A 5,845-nucleotide genomic window follows, 5' to 3' on the forward strand; every position below is an offset into this window, starting at 1 on the left:
GAGAGATTTTTAAAGTGAATATCCAGTGTCTGTCTTGGAGAGGTGCAGACTCAAAGGTGGGAAATTCTTCAAACATAAGGAGAACATTCAAAGGGTGCTGGAATCCCCCAAATAAAAGACTCCTCCTCTATACAGTATTTTGCATTGGTAAAACTGACAAATTACAAATAAGTCTCATATTACTTTCATTTGGTTCTTTGGAAAAGGGTAATAGTGAGAAAGAAAGACAGTAGCCTCCATTGTTCCAGAAGGAGAAACCATTTTTTAAGTGTAGAAAGTTTACAAAGGTTAAGAACTAGACATAAAGCCCTCCAGGGGCGCCTGGGTGGCTCAGTTGGTTATGCGACTGCCTTCGGCTCAGGTCATGATCCTGGAGTCCCGGGATCGAGTCCCGCATCGGGTTCCCTGCTCGGCGGGGAGTCTGCTTCTCCCTCTGACCCTCCTCCCTCTCATTCTCTCTGTCTCAAATAAATAAATAAAATCTTTAAAAAAAAAAAACAAAAAACCCTCCTGCTAATGAAGCCAGAGTCAGTACTTAAAATAAGCCTCTGGGTCAAAAGTCCTTGATTTATCATCATTGGTTCTCTCATTACTTAGGGTGAAATTTGCTTTTGATTATTTACAAAGAGCCTCTGGGTCAAATGTCCTTGATTTATTTTCACTGACACTCTCTTTCCTTAGGATGACATTTGTTATTGATTATTTGCAAAGATTATTTGCACAGACATTATTTACAAAGAATATTTACAAAGATTATTTACTTAGGATGCTATTTGCTATTGATTATTTATAAATTGATTATTTGTAATTGACTATTAATTATTTAAACATTCTTTGAAACTATACATTATTATTATATGAAATTTATAAATTGCAGAAAAATTTAAAAGCGAAACAAAAATTCACCTGAATTCTCACCACTCAGAGATAACCACTGTTAGCACACATTTTTAATCATAAAAATTGGGATCTAACTATATGTAGTGTTCCAGTTTTTGTTCTTCCTCTTAAAATTATATCAGGGACCTTTCTCCATGTCACTGAAAGTCTTCCAAAACAATTTAAATGACTATATAATAATTTCATCACACATATCAAACATAAGTTACTTAAGTATGCGTTAGTTGTTGGGCACTTGTCATTAGAGTTTTGCTATTATAAATAATGGTGATAAATATCATTTTTACATAAATTATACATAATATATAAATTGATACATTATGATATATTTTATATAGCATGTATTTACATATACATTTATATGTTTATATGAAATCATTGACTGTTGCCTTAAGCTGGAATCTTAGAAATGCAATTCCTAGGTCACATGCTACAAACTGATTTGCTGTGTGTGAGTGCAGCTGTTTCCCTGAAACTTCAGCCATACTAGGTTGCCTTGATTTTTGTTCCTTGCAGAGGACTTGCTTTTGTTTGCTTGTTTCTGTTTATTTTTGCCTGAGTATTTTTGTTGAAGTTTTTTCTTTACCTAGGTAACTACCAATATTTGCTGAGATTTAGCTAGACGTAGACTCCATTTCATTATTATAGGGTAGTAGTTAGAAGGATTAGCTCTGGAACCAGACCACCTGGCATCTAGTCCTGGCTTTGCTCTTTGCTTCTTTGACCGTGGGCAAAGTTAGTTAACCTTTCTGTGAGTCAGTTGCCTTATCTGTAAAGTGGAGACCAAAATTTTGCATAGTCATGAGTATATGAAATTTAATATGAATAAAATGTTTAGACAAATGCCTGACACAGTAGATGCTCAAGAAATCTTTATGATTACTATTATTCATTATTTTCTATGATGCCAATCCATATTTTCTCTCATCTCTGGAAGTTTTCCTTTACCCCCAATTTTTTTTTCCTCTGATGTATATGCTGGAGTTGTTTTAGCTGACCTCTTGAGAATCCCTGCAATTCTCAGGCATCTCTGTTCTTTCTTTCTGCACCTTGTACACCACCTTCTTTTTTTCATCCTTTGATCTTTTTATATTTTTCCCTGTATCCTCAGAGAGCATTTCTAAGTGCATCCTTCACATTACTGATTCAACTTTCTGTCCTGGCAAGCCTGATTTCACTACCTCCGATGAAGATTTTGATGATCTTACTATAGTTTTGGTCTCCTTGAAATTCCTAATTATATTATACAGCTGTCTTTTCACTTCCACTGATTCTCCTGGTGCCTTTTTGCTCCTACTTGTTTAGGTCATGTCTTCTAATATCCTATTAATGATGTCACATGATAATCGAAAATTTTTTTTGGAGTTCCGTAGAAATAATTTTTAGAAGTCTGTTCTTCTCAAACTTCAGGGTGATTTTTGCTTTCCATTATTTTGCAGTACTTTTTTAAAAAAAAGATTTTTATTTATTCATTTATTTGAGAGAGAGAGAAAGCAGGGGAGGGACAGAGGGAGAGGGAGAGGAGAGAAAATCTCAAGCAGGTTCCCCGCCGAGCCACCCAGGCACCCTGCAGTATTTTTGCATAGGACCCTTGGTCTGTTTTAGGTCCTCTATTCATCCTCAAGCAAGAGGAGATCTTTTGGAACATGGTATTTGTCCTTAGGAAGATTGTATGGATCTCCCTTGTCCTTACCATCATCCCCTTGGTTATCGAGGAAACTCTATTTTAAATTCTTCTAACTTGCAACTCAGTTCTAAGTGTCAAATAGCCATCCATTTAGTGTGGCTCTGTTATCTGGGATTAACATTTTCTCCCACATACACTGTCTGGTCCTTTGATAGTCTAACCTAATGCACTACTTAAAGAAAACTAGAATTGCGAGCATGTATTATTCTTAGGGTTTTTCTATCTTTATAGGAACAGTATCTCAGGATGCAATGTAACAAAACCAGTTCCGACCACTCCTTTCTCTCCAGTTATTTTGTGGAAGTTGTTTGCAAATGGACATAGAAACATGGGAGAAAAGAGGGTCTTCAGATGTTGTAACCATGCATCAAAGGCTGACCAGCTTTCCATTTGGTAGAGATTCAAGGTTCTTGAACCAGGTAGCGGACAGTGGTAGAAGGATAATTCATGTAATTGAAAAGGCTGCTTCAAGAGGTAAAGTATGGATACAATTTTTGCTAACTGAGTTTCCTAAGCCACCTCCCTTGGTCTTAGGTATCGTGGAAAATCATCCTGGAGTCTAGCCGTGGCCTCCTTTCAGTATTAGTCCTCAGTGTGGCTAGTTTTCTTTTTTTTTTTTTCTGTCTTCTTAGGTATCATAGTGGGGAATCAGGATAAGTTGTATCAAGAGTTGCTGGCTATATATACCTTTCATAAGTGGAAGTCTCGTCTTTTTATCTTTAAAATGTTCAGTGAAAATATTTTCCCTAGATGACAAGCACCTTGTGCAGCAGTGTACCCTCGCTCTTGGTTTCACCAGTTTGCTACTATGTGATCACATTTAGTTAGCTCTGTCTCCTGTTTGTCTCTTTGTGTGTCATCTCTTTCCCCTCAGGCTGTGAGTTCCCTGAGGGCAACAACTTTGCCTGAATCATCAGTATTTCTGTCGGCCTGCCTTGCAGAGAATGGTACTCTGGAAATCTCTGGTGAGCAATGACAGGGGAGCCCAGGGAGGCTCTTCATGGATGTAGCCGAAGGAAAGTTTGGGTGTCAGCTCCCCTAGGGTCATGCTAAAGGCATTTAAAAGCCATTCGATCTAACATAATTGCAAAAACATGTATTATGCTCCTACTACATTCCAAGTATTTGGGATTCCAAGATGACTATGGCTTGCCTGCTACCCTCTCCAATCCGGATAGAAACAGCCCATGCATGAGTAGCTCTAATGGACGGAAGACAATGGTCATGCTTTAGTGGAGATTCAAAGAAAGCATAGAACTCAAATGAGCTGGATTACTCCCCTTGCTCACCCAACAAACACATATTGAGGACCAGCTCTAAGGCAACGTTATAAGCCCAAAAAATTCTCCTAATTCTGAGAAGCAGACCATGTCACTAAGAGCCAAAAGACTGTATTTGTAAGTAATGGAGAGGAGCACTCACACTTTTTTTATAGCTACCCACTGTTGGGAAACCTTTGTCCTGGTTCCTTAACCCACAATTTGGCACACAACTACAGTTCTGAAGTCAGGTGTTGGCCTTAATGTATCTATTGTCTAGGCTGTTCTCTATCTGCTTTGCACTCAGTTAAGAAAATACCTTTCTTTTCTGGGCAACAGTGTTATTCACTACAGGAGAAACTAAGGTGCCACCCAGAGCATCTATATTTGTATGTTACTGGAAATGGCATGTGCTTTCTTAAGCAGTTCTTAGTTTTAACTGACCTTCATTGCTGGAAACAGTTTTGCCTATTATTCCGATGTCATAATTTGCTGTATTTAATACTTAGCTGGTTTTTTATATTTATTTATTTCTAATTAAAAGATACAGGTTTTTTAAGAGGCCTAAATCTAGTTAATGATGTAATGGGAAGGAGTGAGTAATAATATTAGGGAACGAGGCATGTGAATAATATAGTGGTTTTTAAGCATCCTGCATGTTTATAAAGGAAGCAGAAAGTGGTGTGTTGCCCATTCTAAAGATCGGTAACCAAGATACAGAGCAGGAAAAGATACAGGTCATGGGTGAGTCAGTAAATTAGAGAAATGAGGCATTGTGGCTTTTATTTCATACTCTTTTAACTGTGTTGTCTGTTACAGGTACCACACATTCCTTGAAGGGCAAGGATACACGGTATTCTAATAGTTATAGTAGACACCAACTTGGTTGACTTCTTAGGCTAGCCAGGCACTGTACTTTCTGTACATTATCCCCTCTTAATCCATGCAATAGTGCTGTAATGTAGGCATTATTTCCATCGGAGTGGTGAGCAAATGAAGCCTTAAAGATAATTGCCCAAGCTAATATACCTAGTATGTGGTGGGCTTGGGATTTGAATCCAGTGTTGTCTGATTTCAGAGCCCATGCGCAATCTAACCCACCATGTGGTGGTATCTTGAGACCATCAGCTCTCCACCCTTTATTTTACTTCTGCCAAATATGTGACCTAAAGAAGTTGTCTCACACTGGAGGTCTCACAAAGTGTTGGTGAGAGAGGTGGAAATAAAACTGTAAATGTTTTGCTTTCCAGGCTACGCTATTGGTGGAGAGTAAAGGTGATCGTTTCTTTGTCGTAGGTGAGTGCTCCAATCAGCACTGTTTCACTGACTGTCAGAAGTGCAGTGTATCTAGCGTTTTTACAGAAGGGTTGTGGGATATCTATATCTAGGAACGTTACTTTCAAACTTTGCCAGCTGTTTCAAATGGAAAAATATTGGTAGTTTACAAAGCATGACCTGCTAATTTTCTGATGCTGAGTTTGACATTAAGAAATTTCTGACTATCAATGGGATTACATCCATCAATCTTCGATGGGCATACACAGCCCTGAGAACTCTGTGTAGTGAAGGGCCTTTGGATTTGGGGACAGAAGACTGGGGTTGGAACCCATTTTCCTTTCCTGTCTGGTGAGCTTGGTTATGTGATTAAACCTCACTAGTTTTGTTTTCCCACTGTAGGTTAGATAGAGTTACAGCATTTACGGATCACTGCCTTATGGAATAGTTAAACTAAGGCAGATGAAGAGCAGTTTGCAAATGGAAAAGGATATACAAATGTTAGTTTCTGTTATTAATAAGTACCATTTTCTCCTAATTAAAAAAAAATCATTCTTGTTTTAAGTGTGTTTTTTCTACTTGTAGTATTTATTCATTCATTCGTATGTACAATAATAATTTATTAAGCCATCTGCCATCCCTCACAGTGGTTAGGTAGGAATATATCAAAATTAGGAGGCAGACTTTAACTACGTGTTCATCCTCTACTTTGCTATGTATTGAA

Source organism: Leptonychotes weddellii, chromosome 7, assembly GCF_054177405.1.
Source record: "Leptonychotes weddellii isolate Sample4059 chromosome 7, ASM5417740v2, whole genome shotgun sequence".
NCBI classification, from domain to species: Eukaryota; Metazoa; Chordata; class Mammalia; order Carnivora; family Phocidae; genus Leptonychotes; species Leptonychotes weddellii.